Source organism: Hyperolius riggenbachi, chromosome 4, assembly GCF_040937935.1.
Source record: "Hyperolius riggenbachi isolate aHypRig1 chromosome 4, aHypRig1.pri, whole genome shotgun sequence".
Taxonomy (NCBI): Eukaryota; Metazoa; Chordata; class Amphibia; order Anura; family Hyperoliidae; genus Hyperolius; species Hyperolius riggenbachi.
Genome location: NC_090649.1, coordinates 24,214,307 through 24,235,418, shown reverse-complemented (window position 1 = coordinate 24,235,418; position 21,112 = coordinate 24,214,307). Strand labels below are relative to the sequence as shown.

The 21,112-nt window shown below is 47.1% G+C and overlaps 29 non-coding genes across 29 annotated transcripts; all 29 read right to left on the bottom strand.

Annotated features, from left to right (window-relative positions):
* Positions 1–615: 615 nt before the first annotated feature.
* Positions 616–714, bottom strand: TRNAY-GUA (transfer RNA tyrosine (anticodon GUA)). Its single transcript has 2 exons — positions 678–714; positions 616–651 (listed from the first exon to the last, which is right to left on the bottom strand). It is a non-coding gene; the product is annotated as a tRNA-Tyr (tRNA).
* Positions 715–820: 106 nt separating this feature from the next.
* On the bottom strand, positions 821–893 carry TRNAA-AGC (transfer RNA alanine (anticodon AGC)). Its single transcript has one exon. It is a non-coding gene; the product is annotated as a tRNA-Ala (tRNA).
* Positions 894–1,631: 738 nt separating this feature from the next.
* On the bottom strand, positions 1,632–1,730 carry TRNAY-GUA (transfer RNA tyrosine (anticodon GUA)). The gene is made up of 2 exons: positions 1,694–1,730; positions 1,632–1,667 (listed from the first exon to the last, which is right to left on the bottom strand). It is a non-coding gene; the product is annotated as a tRNA-Tyr (tRNA).
* A 106-nt stretch (positions 1,731–1,836) lies between these two features.
* Positions 1,837–1,909, bottom strand: TRNAA-AGC (transfer RNA alanine (anticodon AGC)). The gene has a single exon. It is a non-coding gene; the product is annotated as a tRNA-Ala (tRNA).
* A 738-nt stretch (positions 1,910–2,647) lies between these two features.
* Positions 2,648–2,746, bottom strand: TRNAY-GUA (transfer RNA tyrosine (anticodon GUA)). The gene is made up of 2 exons: positions 2,710–2,746; positions 2,648–2,683 (listed from the first exon to the last, which is right to left on the bottom strand). It is a non-coding gene; the product is annotated as a tRNA-Tyr (tRNA).
* A 106-nt stretch (positions 2,747–2,852) lies between these two features.
* On the bottom strand, positions 2,853–2,925 carry TRNAA-AGC (transfer RNA alanine (anticodon AGC)). Its single transcript has one exon. It is a non-coding gene; the product is annotated as a tRNA-Ala (tRNA).
* Positions 2,926–3,663: 738 nt separating this feature from the next.
* TRNAY-GUA (transfer RNA tyrosine (anticodon GUA)) lies at positions 3,664–3,762 on the bottom strand. The gene is made up of 2 exons: positions 3,726–3,762; positions 3,664–3,699 (listed from the first exon to the last, which is right to left on the bottom strand). It is a non-coding gene; the product is annotated as a tRNA-Tyr (tRNA).
* Positions 3,763–3,868: 106 nt separating this feature from the next.
* Positions 3,869–3,941, bottom strand: TRNAA-AGC (transfer RNA alanine (anticodon AGC)). Its single transcript has one exon. It is a non-coding gene; the product is annotated as a tRNA-Ala (tRNA).
* Positions 3,942–4,679: 738 nt separating this feature from the next.
* On the bottom strand, positions 4,680–4,778 carry TRNAY-GUA (transfer RNA tyrosine (anticodon GUA)). The gene is made up of 2 exons: positions 4,742–4,778; positions 4,680–4,715 (listed from the first exon to the last, which is right to left on the bottom strand). It is a non-coding gene; the product is annotated as a tRNA-Tyr (tRNA).
* Positions 4,779–4,884: 106 nt separating this feature from the next.
* On the bottom strand, positions 4,885–4,957 carry TRNAA-AGC (transfer RNA alanine (anticodon AGC)). The gene has a single exon. It is a non-coding gene; the product is annotated as a tRNA-Ala (tRNA).
* Positions 4,958–5,695: 738 nt separating this feature from the next.
* Positions 5,696–5,794, bottom strand: TRNAY-GUA (transfer RNA tyrosine (anticodon GUA)). Its single transcript has 2 exons — positions 5,758–5,794; positions 5,696–5,731 (listed from the first exon to the last, which is right to left on the bottom strand). It is a non-coding gene; the product is annotated as a tRNA-Tyr (tRNA).
* A 106-nt stretch (positions 5,795–5,900) lies between these two features.
* Positions 5,901–5,973, bottom strand: TRNAA-AGC (transfer RNA alanine (anticodon AGC)). Its single transcript has one exon. It is a non-coding gene; the product is annotated as a tRNA-Ala (tRNA).
* Positions 5,974–6,712: 739 nt separating this feature from the next.
* On the bottom strand, positions 6,713–6,811 carry TRNAY-GUA (transfer RNA tyrosine (anticodon GUA)). The gene is made up of 2 exons: positions 6,775–6,811; positions 6,713–6,748 (listed from the first exon to the last, which is right to left on the bottom strand). It is a non-coding gene; the product is annotated as a tRNA-Tyr (tRNA).
* A 106-nt stretch (positions 6,812–6,917) lies between these two features.
* On the bottom strand, positions 6,918–6,990 carry TRNAA-AGC (transfer RNA alanine (anticodon AGC)). The gene has a single exon. It is a non-coding gene; the product is annotated as a tRNA-Ala (tRNA).
* A 739-nt stretch (positions 6,991–7,729) lies between these two features.
* On the bottom strand, positions 7,730–7,828 carry TRNAY-AUA (transfer RNA tyrosine (anticodon AUA)). Its single transcript has 2 exons — positions 7,792–7,828; positions 7,730–7,765 (listed from the first exon to the last, which is right to left on the bottom strand). It is a non-coding gene; the product is annotated as a tRNA-Tyr (tRNA).
* A 106-nt stretch (positions 7,829–7,934) lies between these two features.
* On the bottom strand, positions 7,935–8,007 carry TRNAA-AGC (transfer RNA alanine (anticodon AGC)). Its single transcript has one exon. It is a non-coding gene; the product is annotated as a tRNA-Ala (tRNA).
* A 739-nt stretch (positions 8,008–8,746) lies between these two features.
* TRNAY-GUA (transfer RNA tyrosine (anticodon GUA)) lies at positions 8,747–8,845 on the bottom strand. Its single transcript has 2 exons — positions 8,809–8,845; positions 8,747–8,782 (listed from the first exon to the last, which is right to left on the bottom strand). It is a non-coding gene; the product is annotated as a tRNA-Tyr (tRNA).
* Positions 8,846–8,951: 106 nt separating this feature from the next.
* Positions 8,952–9,024, bottom strand: TRNAA-AGC (transfer RNA alanine (anticodon AGC)). The gene has a single exon. It is a non-coding gene; the product is annotated as a tRNA-Ala (tRNA).
* A 739-nt stretch (positions 9,025–9,763) lies between these two features.
* On the bottom strand, positions 9,764–9,862 carry TRNAY-GUA (transfer RNA tyrosine (anticodon GUA)). Its single transcript has 2 exons — positions 9,826–9,862; positions 9,764–9,799 (listed from the first exon to the last, which is right to left on the bottom strand). It is a non-coding gene; the product is annotated as a tRNA-Tyr (tRNA).
* Positions 9,863–10,780: 918 nt separating this feature from the next.
* Positions 10,781–10,879, bottom strand: TRNAY-GUA (transfer RNA tyrosine (anticodon GUA)). The gene is made up of 2 exons: positions 10,843–10,879; positions 10,781–10,816 (listed from the first exon to the last, which is right to left on the bottom strand). It is a non-coding gene; the product is annotated as a tRNA-Tyr (tRNA).
* A 1,736-nt stretch (positions 10,880–12,615) lies between these two features.
* On the bottom strand, positions 12,616–12,714 carry TRNAY-GUA (transfer RNA tyrosine (anticodon GUA)). Its single transcript has 2 exons — positions 12,678–12,714; positions 12,616–12,651 (listed from the first exon to the last, which is right to left on the bottom strand). It is a non-coding gene; the product is annotated as a tRNA-Tyr (tRNA).
* Positions 12,715–12,820: 106 nt separating this feature from the next.
* Positions 12,821–12,893, bottom strand: TRNAA-AGC (transfer RNA alanine (anticodon AGC)). The gene has a single exon. It is a non-coding gene; the product is annotated as a tRNA-Ala (tRNA).
* Positions 12,894–13,632: 739 nt separating this feature from the next.
* TRNAY-GUA (transfer RNA tyrosine (anticodon GUA)) lies at positions 13,633–13,731 on the bottom strand. Its single transcript has 2 exons — positions 13,695–13,731; positions 13,633–13,668 (listed from the first exon to the last, which is right to left on the bottom strand). It is a non-coding gene; the product is annotated as a tRNA-Tyr (tRNA).
* Positions 13,732–14,852: 1,121 nt separating this feature from the next.
* On the bottom strand, positions 14,853–14,925 carry TRNAA-AGC (transfer RNA alanine (anticodon AGC)). The gene has a single exon. It is a non-coding gene; the product is annotated as a tRNA-Ala (tRNA).
* Positions 14,926–16,669: 1,744 nt separating this feature from the next.
* TRNAY-GUA (transfer RNA tyrosine (anticodon GUA)) lies at positions 16,670–16,768 on the bottom strand. Its single transcript has 2 exons — positions 16,732–16,768; positions 16,670–16,705 (listed from the first exon to the last, which is right to left on the bottom strand). It is a non-coding gene; the product is annotated as a tRNA-Tyr (tRNA).
* Positions 16,769–17,686: 918 nt separating this feature from the next.
* Positions 17,687–17,785, bottom strand: TRNAY-GUA (transfer RNA tyrosine (anticodon GUA)). Its single transcript has 2 exons — positions 17,749–17,785; positions 17,687–17,722 (listed from the first exon to the last, which is right to left on the bottom strand). It is a non-coding gene; the product is annotated as a tRNA-Tyr (tRNA).
* A 106-nt stretch (positions 17,786–17,891) lies between these two features.
* On the bottom strand, positions 17,892–17,964 carry TRNAA-AGC (transfer RNA alanine (anticodon AGC)). Its single transcript has one exon. It is a non-coding gene; the product is annotated as a tRNA-Ala (tRNA).
* Positions 17,965–18,909: 945 nt separating this feature from the next.
* Positions 18,910–18,982, bottom strand: TRNAA-AGC (transfer RNA alanine (anticodon AGC)). The gene has a single exon. It is a non-coding gene; the product is annotated as a tRNA-Ala (tRNA).
* Positions 18,983–19,721: 739 nt separating this feature from the next.
* On the bottom strand, positions 19,722–19,820 carry TRNAY-GUA (transfer RNA tyrosine (anticodon GUA)). Its single transcript has 2 exons — positions 19,784–19,820; positions 19,722–19,757 (listed from the first exon to the last, which is right to left on the bottom strand). It is a non-coding gene; the product is annotated as a tRNA-Tyr (tRNA).
* Between the last annotated feature and the right edge of the window lie 1,292 nt (positions 19,821–21,112).

Genomic DNA, 21,112 nt, shown 5'->3' with positions numbered 1-21,112 from the left:
TCTTCACAGAGTGTTGAGCAAGGGGTCAACAAAAAGTAGGAATTTTAGAAAGGTGTGATACAACCGGTAAAAAGTAATCAGACTCCCAAAAGTGGAAGCAGACAAAACGGGTCGCTAGAGGTATTAAGTCAAATACAAAGCACTTTGTCTTCAAACAAAGTAGTGGGCTGCTGCCAATAAGGGTCGCTACTGACTTTAGTTCTTCTCCAATGACCTAGTAGATGGAATGGAAAGTGGGAGATAGCACTCTTGCCCTTGTTGCTTTTTTTTGTGCTCTGGACTGAGGTGCAGTGAGGCTAAAAAGGGGGAACTTGATGGCCACTGAGCTATTAAAGGATACCCCACAAGAGTCTTTTTTGGCCTTTGATCCTCAACCCTACCCAGCTGAACTCTGTAACTCTTTCTAGCAAGCTGCCCGACTCCCCTTTTTCAATTGAGTCAGGGTAACAGTAATAGGTAATTACCCTGGCAGGTAGAAGCCCAAAAATGGTTTGCCAGAGATGTGGGCCGTTTTCCACTAAAGCGGTGGAGTAAGGAAGACGCTGTTGTATCATGGGATGCAAACGGGAAAGGGTCAACAAGAAAGACGGTGTCTTATCAACGTGACGTAAAAGTTCCTTCGAGCCGGAATCGAACCAGCGACCTAAGGATTACAGTTTTCTCAACATTTTGTCAATCTACAGTCCTCCGCTCTACCAGCTGAGCTATCGAAGGATACCCCAGCTAAGGTTTTGCCAGCCTTTGATCCTCATTCCTAGCGAGCGGAAGGTGCAGAAAATGAGTGTTTGTCTCTGGGGTTCAAGATGGAAAAGCATGTGTGTGGAGGATGCGGGCATCGATCCCGCTACCTCTCGCATGCTAAGCGAGCGCTCTACCATTTGAGCTAATCCCCCATCTATACACATCTGCGCAAGAGACGCGGGCGGATGAGCGGAACTGTGATGTCAGAGTTAACGATGGAACGCCACACAGTTTCATTGGAATGGAGGACTGTGTATTTTACAACATTTCTTTTGTCTTCACAGAGTGTTGAGCAAGGGGTCAACAAAAAGTAGGAATTTTAGAAAGGTGTGATACAACCGGTAAAAAGTAATCAGACTCCCAAAAGTGGAAGCAGACAAAACGGGTCGCTAGAGGTATTAAGTCAAATACAAAGCACTTTGTCTTCAAACAAAGTAGTGGGCTGCTGCCAATAAGGGTCGCTACTGACTTTAGTTCTTCTCCAATGACCTAGTAGATGGAATGGAAAGTGGGAGATAGCACTCTTGCCCTTGTTGCTTTTTTTTGTGCTCTGGACTGAGGTGCAGTGAGGCTAAAAAGGGGGAACTTGATGGCCACTGAGCTATGAAAGGATACCCCACAAGAGTCTTTTTTGGCCTTTGATCCTCAACCCTACCCAGCTGAACTCTGTAACTCTTTCTAGCAAGCTGCCCGACTCCCCTTTTTCAATTGAGTCAGGGTAACAGTAATAGGTAATTACCCTGGCAGGTAGAAGCCCAAAAATGGTTTGCCAGAGATGTGGGCCGTTTTCCACTAAAGCGGTGGAGTAAGGAAGACGCTGTTGTATCATGGGATGCAAACGGGAAAGGGTCAACAAGAAAGACGGTGTGTTATCAACGTGACGTAAAAGTTCCTTCGAGCCGGAATCGAACCAGCGACCTAAGGATTACAGTTTTCTCAACATTTTGTCAATCTACAGTCCTCCGCTCTACCAGCTGAGCTATCGAAGGATACCCCAGCTTGGGTTTTGCCAGCCTTTGATCCTCATTCCTAGCGAGCGGAAGGTGCAGAAAATGAGTGTTTGTCTCTGGGGTTCAAGATGGAAAAGCATGTGTGTGGAGGATGCGGGCATCGATCCCGCTACCTCTCGCATGCTAAGCGAGCGCTCTACCATTTGAGCTAATCCCCCATCTATACACATCTGCGCAAGAGACGCGGGCGGATGAGCGGAAAGCGATGTCAGAGTTAACGATGGAACGCCACACAGTTTCATTGGAATGGAGGACTGTGTATTTTACAACATTTCTTTTGTCTTCACAGAGTGTTGAGCAAGGGGTCAACAAAAAGTAGGAATTTTAGAAAGGTGTGATACAACCGGTAAAAAGTAATCAGACTCCCAAAAGTGGAAGCAGACAAAACGGGTCGCTAGAGGTATTAAGTCAAATACAAAGCACTTTGTCTTCAAACAAAGTAGTGGGCTGCTGCCAATAAGGGTCGCTACTGACTTTAGTTCTTCTCCAATGACCTAGTAAATGGAATGGAAAGTGGGAGATAGCACTCTTGCCCTTGTTGCTTTTTTTTTGTGCTCTGGACTGAGGTGCAGTGAGGCTAAAAAGGGGGAACTTGATGGCCACTGAGCTATGAAAGGATACCCCACAAGAGTCTTTTTTGGCCTTTGATCCTCAACCCTACCCAGCTGAACTCTGTAACTCTTTCTAGCAAGCTGCCCGACTCCCCTTTTTCAATTGAGTCAGGGTAACAGTAATAGGTAATTACCCTGGCAGGTAGAAGCCCAAAAATGGTTTGCCAGAGATGTGGGCCGTTTTCCACTAAAGCGGTGGAGTAAGGAAGACGCTGTTGTATCATGGGATGCAAACGGGAAAGGGTCAACAAGAAAGACGGTGTGTTATCAACGTGACGTAAAGGTTCCATCGAGCCGGAATCGAACCAGCGACCTAAGGATTACAGTTTTCTCAACATTTTGTCAATCTACAGTCCTCCGCTCTACCAGCTGAGCTATCGAAGGATACCCCAGCTAAGGTTTTGCCAGCCTTTGATCCTCATTCCTAGCGAGCGGAAGGTGCAGAAAATGAGTGTTTGTCTCTGGGGTTCAAGATGGAAAAGCATGTGTGTGGAGGATGCGGGCATCGATCCCGCTACCTCTCGCATGCTAAGCGAGCGCTCTACCATTTGAGCTAATCCCCCATCTATACACAACTGTGCAAGAGACGCGGGCGGATGAGCGGAACTGCGATGTCAGAGTTAACGATGGAACGCCACACAGTTTCATTGGAATGGAGGACTGTGTATTTTACAACATTTCTTTTGTCTTCACAGAGTGTTGAGCAAGGGGTCAACAAAAAGTAGGAATTTTAGAAAGGTGTGATACAACCGGTAAAAAGTAATCAGACTCCCAAAAGTGGAAGCAGACAAAACGGGTCGCTAGAGGTATTAAGTCAAATACAAAGCACTTTGTCTTCAAACAAAGTAGTGGGCTGCTGCCAATAAGGGTCGCTACTGACTTTAGTTCTTCTCCAATGACCTAGTAGATGGAATGGAAAGTGGGAGATAGCACTCTTGCCCTTGTTGCTTTTTTTTGTGCTCTGGACTGAGGTGCAGTGAGGCTAAAAAGGGGGAACTTGATGGCCACTGAGCTATTAAAGGATACCCCACAAGAGTCTTTTTTGGCCTTTGATCCTCAACCCTACCCAGCTGAACTCTGTAACTCTTTCTAGCAAGCTGCCCGACTCCCCTTTTTCAATTGAGTCAGGGTAACAGTAATAGGTAATTACCCTGGCAGGTAGAAGCCCAAAAATGGTTTGCCAGAGATGTGGGCCGTTTTCCACTAAAGCGGTGGAGTAAGGAAGACGCTGTTGTATCATGGGATGCAAACGGGAAAGGGTCAACAAGAAAGACGGTGTCTTATCAACGTGACGTAAAAGTTCCTTCGAGCCGGAATCGAACCAGCGACCTAAGGATTACAGTTTTCTCAACATTTTGTCAATCTACAGTCCTCCGCTCTACCAGCTGAGCTATCGAAGGATACCCCAGCTAAGGTTTTGCCAGCCTTTGATCCTCATTCCTAGCGAGCGGAAGGTGCAGAAAATGAGTGTTTGTCTCTGGGGTTCAAGATGGAAAAGCATGTGTGTGGAGGATGCGGGCATCGATCCCGCTACCTCTCGCATGCTAAGCGAGCGCTCTACCATTTGAGCTAATCCCCCATCTATACACATCTGCGCAAGAGACGCGGGCGGATGAGCGGAACTGTGATGTCAGAGTTAACGATGGAACGCCACACAGTTTCATTGGAATGGAGGACTGTGTATTTTACAACATTTCTTTTGTCTTCACAGAGTGTTGAGCAAGGGGTCAACAAAAAGTAGGAATTTTAGAAAGGTGTGATACAACCGGTAAAAAGTAATCAGACTCCCAAAAGTGGAAGCAGACAAAACGGGTCGCTAGAGGTATTAAGTCAAATACAAAGCACTTTGTCTTCAAACAAAGTAGTGGGCTGCTGCCAATAAGGGTCGCTACTGACTTTAGTTCTTCTCCAATGACCTAGTAGATGGAATGGAAAGTGGGAGATAGCACTCTTGCCCTTGTTGCTTTTTTTTGTGCTCTGGACTGAGGTGCAGTGAGGCTAAAAAGGGGGAACTTGATGGCCACTGAGCTATGAAAGGATACCCCACAAGAGTCTTTTTTGGCCTTTGATCCTCAACCCTACCCAGCTGAACTCTGTAACTCTTTCTAGCAAGCTGCCCGACTCCCCTTTTTCAATTGAGTCAGGGTAACAGTAATAGGTAATTACCCTGGCAGGTAGAAGCCCAAAAATGGTTTGCCAGAGATGTGGGCCGTTTTCCACTAAAGCGGTGGAGTAAGGAAGACGCTGTTGTATCATGGGATGCAAACGGGAAAGGGTCAACAAGAAAGACGGTGTGTTATCAACGTGACGTAAAAGTTCCTTCGAGCCGGAATCGAACCAGCGACCTAAGGATTACAGTTTCCTCAACATTTTGTCAATCTACAGTCCTCCGCTCTACCAGCTGAGCTATCGAAGGATACCCCAGCTTGGGTTTTGCCAGCCTTTGATCCTCATTCCTAGCGAGCGGAAGGTGCAGAAAATGAGTGTTTGTCTCTGGGGTTCAAGATGGAAAAGCATGTGTGTGGAGGATGCGGGCATCGATCCCGCTACCTCTCGCATGCTAAGCGAGCGCTCTACCATTTGAGCTAATCCCCCATCTATACACATCTGCGCAAGAGACGCGGGCGGATGAGCGGAAAGCGATGTCAGAGTTAACGATGGAACGCCACACAGTTTCATTGGAATGGAGGACTGTGTATTTTACAACATTTCTTTTGTCTTCACAGAGTGTTGAGCAAGGGGTCAACAAAAAGTAGGAATTTTAGAAAGGTGTGATACAACCGGTAAAAAGTAATCAGACTCCCAAAAGTGGAAGCAGACAAAACGGGTCGCTAGAGGTATTAAGTCAAATACAAAGCACTTTGTCTTCAAACAAAGTAGTGGGCTGCTGCCAATAAGGGTCGCTACTGACTTTAGTTCTTCTCCAATGACCTAGTAAATGGAATGGAAAGTGGGAGATAGCACTCTTGCCCTTGTTGCTTTTTTTTTGTGCTCTGGACTGAGGTGCAGTGAGGCTAAAAAGGGGGAACTTGATGGCCACTGAGCTATGAAAGGATACCCCACAAGAGTCTTTTTTGGCCTTTGATCCTCAACCCTACCCAGCTGAACTCTGTAACTCTTTCTAGCAAGCTGCCCGACTCCCCTTTTTCAATTGAGTCAGGGTAACAGTAATAGGTAATTACCCTGGCAGGTAGAAGCCCAAAAATGGTTTGCCAGAGATGTGGGCCGTTTTCCACTAAAGCGGTGGAGTAAGGAAGACGCTGTTGTATCATGGGATGCAAACGGGAAAGGGTCAACAAGAAAGACGGTGTGTTATCAACGTGACGTAAAGGTTCCATCGAGCCGGAATCGAACCAGCGACCTAAGGATTACAGTTTTCTCAACATTTTGTCAATCTACAGTCCTCCGCTCTACCAGCTGAGCTATCGAAGGATACCCCAGCTAAGGTTTTGCCAGCCTTTGATCCTCATTCCTAGCGAGCGGAAGGTGCAGAAAATGAGTGTTTGTCTCTGGGGTTCAAGATGGAAAAGCATGTGTGTGGAGGATGCGGGCATCGATCCCGCTACCTCTCGCATGCTAAGCGAGCGCTCTACCATTTGAGCTAATCCCCCATCTATACACAACTGTGCAAGAGACGCGGGCGGATGAGCGGAACTGCGATGTCAGAGTTAACGATGGAACGCCACACAGTTTCATTGGAATGGAGGACTGTGTATTTTACAACATTTCTTTTGTCTTCACAGAGTGTTGAGCAAGGGGTCAACAAAAAGTAGGAATTTTAGAAAGGTGTGATACAACCGGTAAAAAGTAATCAGACTCCCAAAAGTGGAAGCAGACAAAACGAGTCGCTAGAGGTATTAAGTCAAATACAAAGCACTTTGTCTTCAAACAAAGTAGTGGGCTGCTGCCAATAAGGGTCGCTACTGACTTTAGTTCTTCTCCAATGACCTAGTAGATGGAATGGAAAGTGGGAGATAGCACTCTTGCCCTTGTTGCTTTTTTTTTGTGCTGTGGACTGAGGTGCAGTGAGGCTAAAAAGGGGGAACTTGATGGCCACTGAGCTATGAAAGGATACCCCACAAGAGTCTTTTTTGGCCTTTGATCCTCAACCCTACCCAGCTGAACTCTGTAACTCTTTCTAGCAAGCTGCCCGACTCCCCTTTTTCAATTGAGTCAGGGTAACAGTAATAGGTAATTACCCTGGCAGGTAGAAGCCCAAAAATGGTTTGCCAGAGATGTGGGCCGTTTTCCACTAAAGCGGTGGAGTAAGGAAGACGCTGTTGTATCATGGGATGCAAACGGGAAAGGGTCAACAAGAAAGACGGTGTGTTATCAACGTGACGTAAAAGTTCCTTCGAGCCGGAATCGAACCAGCGACCTAAGGATTACAGTTTTCTCAACATTTTGTCAATCTACAGTCCTCCGCTCTACCAGCTGAGCTATCGAAGGATACGCCAGCTAAGGTTTTGCCAGCCTTTGATCCTCATTCCTAGCGAGCGGAAGGTGCAGAAAATGAGTGTTTGTCTCTGGGGTTCAAGATGGAAAAGCATGTGTGTGGAGGATGCGGGCATCGATCCCGCTACCTCTCGCATGCTAAGCGAGCGCTCTACCATTTGAGCTAATCCCCCATCTATACACAACTGCGCAAGAGACGCGGGCGGATGAGCGGAACTGCGATGTCAGAGTTAACGATGGAACGCCACACAGTTTCATTGGAATGGAGGACTGTGTATTTTACAACATTTCTTTTGTCTTCACAGAGTGTTGAGCAAGGGGTCAACAAAAAGTAGGAATTTTAGAAAGGTGTGATACAACCGGTAAAAAGGAATCAGACTCCCAAAAGTGGAAGCAGACAAAATGGGTCGCTAGAGGTATTAAGTCAAATACAAAGCACTTTGTCTTCAAACAAAGTAGTGGGCTGCTGCCAATAAGGGTCGCTACTGACTTTAGTTCTTCTCCAATGACCTAGTAGATGGAATGGAAAGTGGGAGATAGCACTCTTGCCCTTGTTGCTTTTTTTTTGTGCTCTGGACTGAGGTGCAGTGAGGCTAAAAAGGGGGAACTTGATGGCCACTGAGCTATGAAAGGATACCCCACAAGAGTCTTTTTTGGCCTTTGATCCTCAACCCTACCCAGCTGAACTCTGTAACTCTTTCTAGCAAGCTGCCCGACTCCCCTTTTTCAATTGAGTCAGGGTAACAGTAATAGGTAATTACCCTGGCAGGTAGAAGCCCAAAAATGGTTTGCCAGAGTTGTGGGCCGTTTTCCACTAAAGCGGTGGAGTAAGGAAGACGCTGTTGTATCATGGGATGCAAACGGGAAAGGGTCAACAAGAAAGACGGTGTGTTATCAACGTGACGTAAAAGTTCCTTCGAGCCGGAATCGAACCAGCGACCTAAGGATTACAGTTTTCTCAACATTTTGTCAATCTATAGTCCTCCGCTCTACCAGCTGAGCTATCGAAGGATACCCCAGCTAAGGTTTTGCCAGCCTTTGATCCTCATTCCTAGCGAGCGGAAGGTGCAGAAAATGAGTGTTTGTCTCTGGGGTTCAAGATGGAAAAGCATGTGTGTGGAGGATGCGGGCATCGATCCCGCTACCTCTCGCATGCTAAGCGAGCGCTCTACCATTTGAGCTAATCCCCCATCTATACACATCTGCGCAAGGGACGCGGGCGGATGAGCGGAACTGCGATGTCAGAGTTAACGATGGAACGCCACACAGTTTCTTTGGAATGGAGGACTGTGTATTTTACAACATTTCTTTTGTCTTCACAGAGTGTTGAGCAAGGGGTCAACAAAAAGTAGGAATTTTAGAAAGGTGTGATACAACCGGTAAAAAGTAATCAGACTCCCAAAAGTGGAAGCAGACAAAACGGGTCGCTAGAGGTATTAAGTCAAATACAAAGCACTTTGTCTTCAAACAAAGTAGTGGGCTGCTGCCAATAAGGGTCGCTACTGACTTTAGTTCTTCTCCAATGAAATAGTAGATGGAATGGAAAGTGGGAGATAGCACTCTTGCCCTTGTTGCTTTTTTTTTGTGCTCTGGACTGAGGTGCAGTGAGGCTAAAAAGGGGGAACTTGATGGCCACTGAGCTATGAAAGGATACCCCACAAGAGTCTTTTTTGGCCTTTGATCCTCAACCCTACCCAGCTGAACTCTGTAACTCTTTCTAGCAAGCTGCCCGACTCCCCTTTTTTAATTGAGTCAGGGTAACAGTAATAGGTAATTACCCTGGCAGGTAGAAGCCCAAAAATGGTTTGCCAGAGATGTGGGCCGTTTTCCACTAAAGCGGTGGAGTAAGGAAGACGCTGTTGTATCATGGGATGCAAACGGGAAAGGGTCAACAAGAAAGACGGTGTGTTATCAACGTGACGTAAAAGTCCCTTCGAGCCGGAATCGAACCAGCGACCTAAGGATTACAGTTTTCTCAACATTTTGTCAATCTACAGTCCTCCGCTCTACCAGCTGAGCTATCGAAGGATACCGCAGCTAAGGTTTTGCCAGCCTTTGATCCTCATTCCTAGCGAGCGGAAGGTGCAGAAAATGAGTGTTTGTCTCTGGGGTTCAAGATGGAAAAGCATGTGTGTGGAGGATGCGGGCATCGATCCCGCTACCTCTCGCATGCTAAGCGAGCGCTCTACCATTTGAGCTAATCCCCCATCTATACACATCTGCGCAAGAGACGCGGGCGGATGAGCGGAACTGCGATGTCAGAGTTAACGATGGAACGCCACACAGTTTCATTGGAATGGAGGACTGTGTATTTTACAACATTTCTTTTGTCTTCACAGAGTGTTGAGCAAGGGGTCAACAAAAAGTAGGAATTTTAGAAAGGTGTGATACAACCGGTAAAAAGTAATCAGACTCCCAAAAGTGGAAGCAGACAAAACGGGTCGCTAGAGGTATTAAGTCAAATACAAAGCACTTTGTCTTCAAACAAAGTAGTGGGCTGCTGCCAATAAGGGTCGCTACTGACTTTAGTTCTTCTCCAATGACCTAGTAGATGGAATGGAAAGTGGGAGATAGCACTCTTGCCCTTGTTGCTTTTTTTTTGTGCTCTGGACTGAGGTGCAGTGAGGCTAAAAAGGGGGAACTTGATGGCCACTGAGCTATGAAAGGATACCCCACAAGAGTCTTTTTTGGCCTTTGATCCTCAACCCTACCCAGCTGAACTCTGTAACTCTTTCTAGCAAGCTGCCCGACTCCCCTTTTTTAATTGAGTCAGGGTAACAGTAATAGGTAATTACCCTGGCAGGTAGAAGCCCAAAAATGGTTTGCCAGAGATGTGGGCCGTTTTCCACTAAAGCGGTGGAGTAAGGAAGACGCTGTTGTATCATGGGATGCAAACGGGAAAGGGTCAACAAGAAAGACGGTGTGTTATCAACGTGACGTAAAAGTTCCTTCGAGCCGGAATCGAACCAGCGACCTAAGGATTACAGTTTTCTCAACATTTTGTCAATCTACAGTCCTCCGCTCTACCAGCTGAGCTATCGAAGGATACCCCAGCTGAGGTTTTGCCAGCCTTTGATCCTCATTCCTAGCGAGCGGAAGGTGCAGAAAATGAGTGTTTGTCTCTGGGGTTCAAGATGGAAAAGCATGTGTGTGGAGGATGCAGGCATCGATCCCACTACCTCTCGCATGCTAAGCGAGCGCTCTACCATTTGAGCTAATCCCCCATCTATACACAACTGCCCAAGAGACGCGGGCGGATGAGCGGAACTGCGATGTCAGAGTTAACGATGGAACGCCACACAGTTTCATTGGAATGGAGGACTGTGTATTTTACAACATTTCTTTTGTCTTCACAGAGTGTTGAGCAAGGGGTCAACAAAAAGTAGGAATTTTAGAAAGGTGTGATACAACCGGTAAAAAGTAATCAGACTCCCAAAAGTGGAAGCAGACAAAACGGGTCGCTAGAGGTATTAAGTCAAATACAAAGCACTTTGTCTTCAAACAAAGTAGTGGGCTGCTGCCAATAAGGGTCGCTACTGACTTTAGTTCTTCTCCAATGACCTAGTAGATGGAATGGAAAGTGGGAGATAGCACTCTTGCCCTTGTTGCTTTTTTTTTGTGCTCTGGACTGAGGTGCAGTGAGGCTAAAAAGGGGGAACTTGATGGCCACTGAGCTATGAAAGGATACCCCACAAGAGTCTTTTTTGGCCTTTGATCCTCAACCCTACCCAGCTGAACTCTGTAACTCTTTCTAGCAAGCTGCCCGACTCCCCTTTTTTAATTGAGTCAGGGTAACAGTAATAGGTAATTACCCTGGCAGGTAGAAGCCCAAAAATGGTTTGCCAGAGATGTGGGCCGTTTTCCACTAAAGCGGTGGAGTAAGGAAGACGCTGTTGTATCATGGGATGCAAACGGGAAAGGGTCAACAAGAAAGACGGTGTGTTATCAACGTGACGTAAAAATACCTTCGAGCCGGAATCGAACCAGCGACCTAAGGATTACAGTTTTCTCAACATTTTGTCAATCTACAGTCCTCCGCTCTACCAGCTGAGCTATCGAAGGATACCCCAGCTAAGGTTTTGCCAGCCTTTGATCCTCATTCCTAGCGAGCGGAAGGTGCAGAAAATGAGTGTTTGTCTCTGGGGTTCAAGATGGAAAAGCATGTGTGTGGAGGATGCGGGCATCGATCCCGCTACCTCTTGCATGCTAAGCGAGCGCTCTACCATTTGAGCTAATCCCCCATCTATACACATCTGCGCAAGAGACGCGGGCGGATGAGCGGAACTGCGATGTCAGAGTTAACGATGGAACGCCACACAGTTTCATTGGAATGGAGGACTGTGTATTTTACAACATTTCTTTTGTCTTCACAGAGTGTTGAGCAAGGGGTCAACAAAAAGTAGGAATTTTAGAAAGGTGTGATACAACCGGTAAAAAGTAATCAGACTCCCAAAAGTGGAAGCAGACAAAACGGGTCGCTAGAGGTATTAAGTCAAATACAAAGCACTTTGTCTTCAAACAAAGTAGTGGGCTGCTGCCAATAAGGGTCGCTACTGACTTTAGTTCTTCTCCAATGACCTAGTAGATGGAATGGAAAGTGGGAGATAGCACTCTTGCCTAGTGTTGGGCGAACAGTGTTCGCCACTGTTCGGGTTCTGCAGAACATCACCCTGTTCGGGTGATGTTCGAGTTCGGCCGAACACCTCATGGTGTTCGGCCTTTTAAGTTCGGGTTCGCCCCGAACTTTTGTATGCCCCCGAACAGGGCCGAACAGGGCCCCTGTTCGGGCGAACAGGGCCCTGTTCGGCCGAACAGGCCGCAGTACGGCCCCCCTATGGGGTCGCAGGCATAAGGGGGGAGCATGCCCCGATCGCGGGGGGGGTCGGAAATTCCCCCCACCCCCTCCGCTAGCGCTCCCCCCTCTGCCCGCTTCCCCATTCAAAAGTTTCAAGAAGTACCTGTATAGCGGATGGCCTGGCAGTGGCACTGTGGAGTGAGGAGGAGGAGGAGTCCGGAGAGTGATGAGTTGAGGGAGGCCGGGCAGCGGGCGTGAGGTCAGAGAAAGGGCGAGTTCCGCCCTTTCTCTGACCTCACGCCCGCTGCCCGGCCTCCCTCAACTCGTCACTCTCCGGACTCCTCCTCCTCCTCACTCCACAGTGCCACTGCCAGGCCATCCGCTATACAGGTACTTCTTGAAACTTTTGAATGGGGAAGCGGGCAGAGGGGGGAGCGCTAGCGGAGGGGGTGGGGGGAATTTCCGACCCCCCCCCGCGATCGGGGCATGCTCCCCCCTTATGCCTGCGACCCCATAGGGCCCCCAAAATAGGGATGTTCGGGAAGTTCGGGGTTCGGCCCGAACATGCCGAACATCTCGGCCATGTTCGGCGAACTTTCCCGAACCCGAACATCCAGGTGTTCGCCCATCACTACTCTTGCCCTTGTTGCTTTTTTTTGTGCTCTGGACTGAGGTGCAGTGAGGCTAAAAAGGGGGAACTTGATGGCCACTGAGCTATGAAAGGATACCCCACAAGAGTCTTTTTTGGCCTTTGATCCTCAACCCTACCCAGCTGAACTCTGTAACTCTTTCTAGCAAGCTGCCCGACTCCCCTTTTTCAATTGAGTCAGGGTAACAGTAATAGGTAATTACCCTGGCAGGTAGAAGCCCAAAAATAGTTTGCCAGAGATGTGGGCCGTTTTCCACTAAAGCGGTGGAGTAAGGAAGACGCTGTTGTATCATGGGATGCAAACGGGAAAGGGTCAACAAGAAAGACGGTGTGTTATCAACGTGACGTAAAAGTTCCTTCGAGCCGGAATCGAACCAGCGACCTAAGGATTACAGTTTTCTCAACATTTTGTCAATCTACAGTCCTCCGCTCTACCAGCTGAGCTATCAAAGGATACCCCAGCTAAGGTTTTGCCAGCCTTTAATCCTCATTCCTAGCGAGCGGAAGGTGCAGAAAATGAGTGTTTGTCTCTGGGGTTCAAGATGGAAAAACATGTGTGTGGAGGATGCGGGCATCGATCCCGCTACCTCTCGCATGCTAAGCGAGCGCTCTACCATTTGAGCTAATCCCCCATCTATACACATCTGCGCAAGAGACGCGGGCGGATGAGCGGAACTGCAATGTCAGAGTTAACGATGGAACGCCACACAGTTTCATTGGAATGGAGGACTGTGTATTTTACAACATTTCTTTTGTCTTCACAGAGTGTTGAGCAAGGGGTCAACAAAAAGTAGGAATTTTAGAAAGGTGTAATACAACCGGTAAAAAGGAATCAGACTCCCAAAAGTGGAAGCAGACAAAACGGGTCGCTAGAGGTATTAAGTCAAATACAAAGCACTTTGTCTTCAAACAAAGTAGTGGGCTGCTGCCAATAAGGGTCGCTACTGACTTTAGTTCTTCTCCAATGACCTAGTAGATGGAATGGAAAGTGGGAGATAGCACTCTTGCCCTTGTTGCTTTTTTTTTGTGCTCTGGACTGAGGTGCAGTGAGGCTAAAAAGGGGGAACTTGATGGCCACTGAGCTATGAAAGGATACCCCACAAGAGTCTTTTTTGGCCTTTGATCCTCAACCCTACCCAGCTGAACTCTGTAACTCTTTCTAGCAAGCTGCCCGACTCCCCTTTTTCAATTGAGTCAGGGTAACAGTAATAGGTAATTACCCTGGCAGGTAGAAGCCCAAAAATGGTTTGCCAGAGATGTGGCCCGTTTTCCACTAAAGCGGTGGAGTAAGGAAGACGCTGTTGTATCATGGGATGCAAACGGGAAAGGGTCAACAAGAAAGACGGTGTGTTATCAACGTGACGTAAAAGTTCCTTCGAGCCGGAATCGAACCAGCGACCTAAGGATTACAGTTTTCTCAACATTTTGTCAATCTACAGTCCTCCGCTCTACCAGCTGAGCTATCGAAGGATACCCCAGCTAGGGTTTTGCCAGCCTTTGATCCTCATTCCTAGCGAGCGGAAGGTGCAGAAAATGAGTGTTTGTCTCTGGGGTTCAAGATGGAAAAGCATGTGTGTGGAGGATGCGGGCATCAATCCCGCTACCTCTCGCATGCTAAGCGAGCGCTCTACCATTTGAGCTAATCCCCCATCTATACACATCTGCGCAAGAGACGCGGGCGGATGAGCGGAACTGCGATGTCAGAGTTAACGATGGAACGCCACACAGTTTCATTGGAATGGAGGACTGTGTATTTTACAACATTTCTTTTGTCTTCACAGAGTGTTGAGCAAGGGGTCAACAAAAAGTAGGAATTTTAGAAAGGTGTGATACAACCGGTAAAAAGTAATCAGACTCCCAAAAGTGGAAGCAGACAAAACGGGTCGCTAGAGGTATTAAGTCAAATACAAAGCACTTTGTCTTCAAACAAAGTAGTGGGCTGCTGCTAACAAGGGTCGCTACTGACTTTAGTTCTTCTCCAATGACCTAGTAGATGGAATGGAAAGTGGGAGATAGCACTCTTGCCCTTGTTACTTTTTTTGTGCTCTGGACTGAGGTGCAGTGAGGCTAAAAAGGGGGAACTTGATGGCCACTGAGCTATGAAAGGATACCCCACAAGAGTCTTTTTTGGCCTTTGATCCTCAACCCTACCCAGCTGAACTCTGTAACTCTTTCTAGCAAGCTGCCCGACTCCCCTTTTTTAATTGAGTCAGGGTAACAGTAATAGGTAATTACCCTGGCAGGTAGAAGCCCAAAAATGGTTTGCCAGAGATGTGGGCCGTTTTCCACTAAAGCGGTGGAGTAAGGAAGACGCTGTTGTATCATGGGATGCAAACGGGAAAGGGTCAACAAGAAAGACGGTGTGTTATCAACGTGACGTAAAAGTTCCTTCGAGCCGGAATCAAACCAGCGACCTAAGGATTACAGTTTTCTCAACATTTTGTCAATGTACAGTCCTCCGCTCTACCAGCTGAGCTATCGAAGGATTCCCCAGCTAAGGTTTTGCAAGCCTTTGATCCTCATTCCTAGCGAGCGGAAAGTGCAGAAAATGAGTGTTTGTCTCTGGGGTTCAAGATGGAAAAGCATGTGTGTGGAGGATGCGGGCATCGATCCCGCTACCTCTCGCATGCTAAGCGAGCGCTCTACCATTTGAGCTAATCCCCCATCTATACACATCTGCGCAAGAGACGCGGGCGGATGAGCGGAACTGCGATGTCAGAGTTAACGATGGAACGCCACACAGTTTCATTGGAATGGAGGACTGTGTATTTTACAACATTTCTTTTGTCTTCACAGAGTGTTGAGCAAGGGGTCAACAAAAAGTAGGAATTTTAGAAAGGTGTGATACAACCGGTAAAAAGTAAAAAGACTCCCAAAAGTGGAAGCAGACAAAACGGGTCGCTAGAGGTATTAAGTCAAATACAAAGCACTTTGTCTTCAAACAAAGTAGTGGGCTGCTGCCAATAAGGGTCGCTACTGACTTTAGTTCTTCTCCAATGACCTAGTAGATGGAATGGAAAGTGGGAGATAGCACTCTTGCCCTTGTTGCTTTTTTTTGTGCTCTGGACTGAGGTGCAGTGAGGCTAAAAAGGGGGAACTTGATGGCCACTGAGCTATGAAAGGATACCCCACAAGAGTCTTTTTTGGCCTTTGATCCTCAACCCTACCCAGCTGAACTCTGTAACTCTTTTTAGCAAGCTGCCCGACTCCCCTTTTTTAATTGAGTCAGGGTAACAGTAATAGGTAATTACCCTGGCAGGTAGAAGCCCAAAAATGGTTTGCCAGAGATGTGGGCCGTTTTCCACTAAAGCGGTGGAGTAAGGAAGACGCTGTTGTATCATGGGATGCAAACGGGAAAGGGTCAACAAGAAAGACGGTGTGTTATCAACGTGACGTAAAAGTTCCTTCGAGCCGGAATCGAACCAGCGACCTAAGGATTACAGTTTTCTCAACATTTTGTCAATCTACAGTCCTCCGGTCTACCAGCTGAGCTATCGAAGGATACCCCAGCTAAGGTTTTGCCAGCCTTTGATCCTCATTCCTAGCGAGCGGAAGGTGCAGAAAATGAGTGTTTGTCTCTGGGGTTCAAGATGGAAAAGCATGTGTGTGGAGGATGCGGGCTACCTCTCGCATGCTAAGCGAGCGCTCTACCATTTGAGCTAATCCCCCATCTATACACATCTGCGCAAGAGACGCGGGCGGATGAGCGGAACTGCGATGTCAGAGTTAACGATGGAACGCCACACAGTTTTATTGGAATGGAGGACTGTGTATTTTACAACATTTCTTTTGTCTTCACAGAGTGTTGAGCAAGGGGTCAACAAAAAGTAGGAATTTTAGAAAGGTGTGATACAACCGGTAAAAAGTAATCAGACTCCCAAAAGTGGAAGCAGACAAAACGGGTCGCTAGAGGTATTAAGTCAAATACAAAGCACTTTGTCTTCAAACAAAGTAGTGGGCTGCTGCCAATAAGGGTCGCTACTGACTTTAGTTCTTCTCCAATGACCTAGTAGATGGAATGGAAAGTGGGAGATAGCACTCTTGCCCTTGTTGCTTTTTTTTTGTGCTCTGGACTGAGGTGCAGTGAGGCTAAAAAGGGGGAACTTGATGGCCACTGAGCTATGAAAGGATACCCCACAAGAGTCTTTTTTGGCCTTTGATCCTCAACCCTACCCAGCTGAACTCTGTAACTCTTTCTAGCAAGCTGCCCGACTCCCCTTTTTTAATTGAGTCAGGGTAACAGTAATAGGTAATTACCCTGGCAGGTAGAAGCCCAAAAATGGTTTGCCAGAGATGTGGGCCGTTTTCCACTAAAGCGGTGGAGTAAGGAAGACGCTGTTGTATCATGGGATGCAAACGGGAAAGGGTCAACAAGAAAGACGGTGTGTTATCAACGTGACGTAAAAGTTCCTTCGAGCCGGAATCGAACCAGCAACCTAAGGATTACAGCTTTCTCAACATTGTGTCAATCTACAGTCCTCCGCTCTACCAGCTGAGCTATCGAAGGATACCCCAGCTAAAGTTTTGCCAGCCTTTGATCCTCATTCCTAGCGAGCGGAAGGTGCAGAAAATGAGTGTTTGTCTCTGGGGTTCAAGATGGAAAAGCATGTGTGTGGAGGATGCGGGCATCGATCCGGCTACCTCTCGCTTGCTAAGCGAGCGCTCTACCATTGGAGCTAATCCCCCATCTATACACATCTGCGCAAGAGACGCGGGCGGATGAGCGGAACTACGATGTCAGAGTTAACGATGGAACGCCACACAGTTTTATTGGAATGGAGGACTGTGTATTTTACAACATTTCTTTTGTCTTCACAGAGTGTTGAGCAAGGGGTCAACAAAAAGTAGGAATTTTAGAAAGGTGTGATACAACCGGTAAAAAGTAATCAGACTCCCAAAAGTGGAAGCAGACAAAACGGGTCGCTAGAGGTATTAAGTCAAATACAAAGCACTTTGTCTTCAAACAAAGTAGTGGGCTGCTGCCAATAAGGGTCGCTACTGACTTTAGTTCTTCTCCAATGACCTAGTAGATGGAATGGAAAGTGGGAGATAGCACTCTTGCCCTTGTTGCTTTTTTTTTGTGCTCTGGACTGAGGTGCAGTGAGGCTAAAAAGGGGGAACTTGATGGCCACTGAGCTATGAAAGGATACCCCACAAGAGTCTTTTTTGGCCTTTGATCCTCAACCCTACCCAGCTGAACTCTGTAACTCTTTCTAGCAAGCTGCCCGACTCCCCTTTTTTAATTGAGTCAGGGTAACAGTAATAGGTAATTACCCTGGCAGGTAGAAGCCCAAAAATGGTTTGCCAGAGATGTGGGCCGTTTTCCACTAAAGCGGTGGAGTAAGGAAGACGCTGTTGTATCATGGGATGCAAACGGGAAAGGGTCAACAAGAAAGACGGTGTGTTATCAACGTGACGTAAAAGTTCCTTCGAGCCGGAATCGAACCAGCGACCTAAGGATTACAGTTTTCTCAACATTGTGTCAATCTACAGTCCTCCGCTCTACCAGCTGAGCTATCGAAGGGTACCCCAGCTAAGGTTTTGCCAGCGTTTGATCCTCATTCCTAGCGAGCGGAAGGTGCAGAAAATGAGTGTTTGTCTCTGGGGTTCAAGATGGAAAAGCATGTGTGTGGAGGATGCGGGCATCGATCCCGCTACCTCTCGCATGCTAAGCGAGCGCTCTACCATTTGAGCTAATCCCCCATCTATACACAACTGCGCAAGAGGCGCGGGCGGATGAGCGGAACTGCGATGTCAGAGTTAACGATGGAACGCCACACAGTTTCATTGGAATGGAGGACTGTGTATTTTACAACATTTCTTTTGTCTTCACAGAGTGTTGAGCAAGGGGTCAACAAAAAGTAGGAATTTTAGAAAGGTGTGATACAACCGGTAAAAAGTAATCAGACTCCCAAAAGTGGAAGCAGACAAAACGGGTCGCTAGAGGTATTAAGTCAAATACAAAGCACTTTGTCTTCAAACAAAGTAGTGGGCTGCTGCCAATAAGGGTCGCTACTGACTTTAGTTCTTCTCCAATGACCTAGTAGATGGAATGGTAAGTGGGAGATAGCACTCTTGCCCTTGTTGCTTTTTTTTTTGTGCTCTGGACTGAGGTGCAGTGAGGCTAAAAAGGGGGAACTTGATGGCCACTGAGCTATGAAAGGATACCCCACAAGAGTCTTTTTTGGCCTTTGATCCTCAACCCTACCCAGCTGAACTCTGTAACTCTTTCTAGCAAGCTGCCCGACTCCCCTTTTTTAATTGAGTCAGGGTAACAGTAATAGGTAATTACCCTGGCAGGTAGAAGCCCAAAAATGGTTTGCCAGAGATGTGGGCCGTTTTCCACTAAAGCGGTGGAGTAAGGAAGACGCTGTTGTATCATGGGATGCAAACGGGAAAGGGTCAACAAGAAAGACGGTGTGTTATCAACGTGACGTAAAAGTTCCTTCGAGCCGGAATCGAACCAGCGACCTAAGGATTACAGTTTTCTCAACATTTTGTCAATCTACAGTGCTCCGCTCTACCAGCTGAGCTATCGAAGGATACCCCAGCTAAGGTTTTGCCAGCCTTTGATCCTCATTCCTAGCGAGCGGAAGGTGCAGAAAATGAGTGTTTGTCTCTGGGGTTCAAGATGGAAAAGCATGTGTGTGGAGGATGCGGGCATCGATCCCACTACCTCTCGCATGCTAAGCGAGCGCTCTACCATTTGAGCTAATCCCCCATCTATACACATCTGCGCAAGAGACGCGGGCGGATGAGCGGAACTGCGATGTCAGAGTTAACGATGGAACGCCACACAGTTTCATTGGAATGGAGGACTGTGTATTTTACAACATTTCTTTTGTCTTCACAGAGTGTTGAGCAAGGGGTCAACAAAAAGTAGGAATTTTAGAAAGGTGTGATACAACCGGTAAAAAGTAATCAGACTCCCAAAAGTGGAAGCAGACAAAACGGGTCGCTAGAGGTATTAAGTCAAATACAAAGCACTTTGTCTTCAAACAAAGTAGTGGGCTGCTGCCAATAAGGGTCGCTACTGACTTTAGTTCTTCTCCAATGACCTAGTAGATGGAATGGAAAGTGGGAGATAGCACTCTTGCCCTTATTGCTTTTTTTTTGTGCTCTGGACTGAGGTGCAGTGAGGCTAAAAAGGGGGAACTTGATGGCCACTGAGCTATGAAAGGATACCCCACAAGAGTCTTTTTTGGCCTTTGATCCTCAACCCTACCCAGCTGAACTCTGTAACTCTTTCTAGCAAGCTGCCCGACTCCCCTTTTTTAATTGAGTCAGGGTAACAGTAATAGGTAATTACCCTGGCAGGTAGAAGCCCAAAAATGGTTTGCCAGAGATGTGGGCCGTTTTCCACTAAAGCGGTGGAGTAAGGAAGACGCTGTTGTATCATGGGATGCAAACGGGAAAGGGTCAACAAGAAAGACGGTGTGTTATCAACGTGACGTAAAAGTTCCTTCGAGCCGGAATCAAACCAGCGACCTAAGGATTACAGTTTTCTCAACATTTTGTCAATCTACAGTCCTCCGCTCTACCAGCTGAGCTATCGAAGGATACCCCAGCTAAGGTTTTGCCAGCCTTTGATCCTCATTCCTAGCGAGCGGAAGGTGCAGAAAATGAGTGTTTGTCTCTGGGGTTCAAGATGGAAAAGCATGTGTGTGGAGGATGCGGGCATCGATCCCGCTACCTCTCTCATGCTAAGCGAGCGCTCTACCATTTGAGCTAATCCCCCATCTATACACAACTGCGCAAGAGACGCGGGCGGATGAGCGGAACTGCGATGTCAGAGTTAACGATGGAACGCCACACAGTTTCATTGGAATGGAGGACTGTGTATTTTACAACATTTCTTTTGTCTTCACAGAGTGTTGAGCAAGGGGTCAACAAAAAGTAGGAATTTTAGAAAGGTGTGATACAACCGGTAAAAAGTAATCAGACTCCCAAAAGTGGAAGCAGACAAAACGGGTCGCTAGAGGTATTAAGTCAAATACAAAGCACTTTGTCTTCAAACAAAGTAGTGGGCTGCTGCCAATAAGGGTCGCTACTGACTTTAGTTCTTCTCCAATGACCTAGTAGATGGAATGGAAAGCGGAAAATTGTATACTCACCTATCGGTAATTTTCCTTTCCTTATGCATCCATGTCAGCACATTGGGTAGTGGCCCCGCCCCCTACCCCACAGGACCAGTAGATATTTAAGTAGAATTGAAGGAGGTGCTCGCTGTCTTTTGTATGTATTAGGACTCACCGAACAATGGGTGGGATCCATGTGCTGACATGGATGCATAAGGAAAGGAAAATTACCGATAGGTGAGTATACAATTTTCCGCTTTCCTTATGCCTCCATGTCATCACATTGGGATCTAACTATTATAAATAAGGGAGGGAGCAACTTAGTTTGCTGCAGAAAAATAAATTTATTTAACACTTGAAACAGAAGAGGAGATAACAGCTCTCCCAAATTCAACCGAAGTTGTAGCAGAAACATCCACTTTATAATGTGAAATAAAAGTATTTATTGTCGACCAATTGGCCGCTTGACAAATCTTTGGAGCGGAGACACTTGCAAAGGCAGCCCAGGAAGTAGATATACCTCTTGTGGAATGTGCCCTAATTCCGTCGGGTGGATCTAAGCTGATAGCCCGATAAGCTGACTGAATGGCTTTTACTAGCCAGGAGGCTATCGTCCTGGACGAGGCTGGCTGTCCTTTTCGGTAGCCGGCGGGAACAACGAAAAGCTGATCCGTTTTCCTGAGCTCCTCAGTGGCTTTAAGATAGGAAGATAGAGATCTCGAAACATCGAGAGAGTGTAGGGTCGCGTTATCCTCGTTATGAAAAGAAGGTAA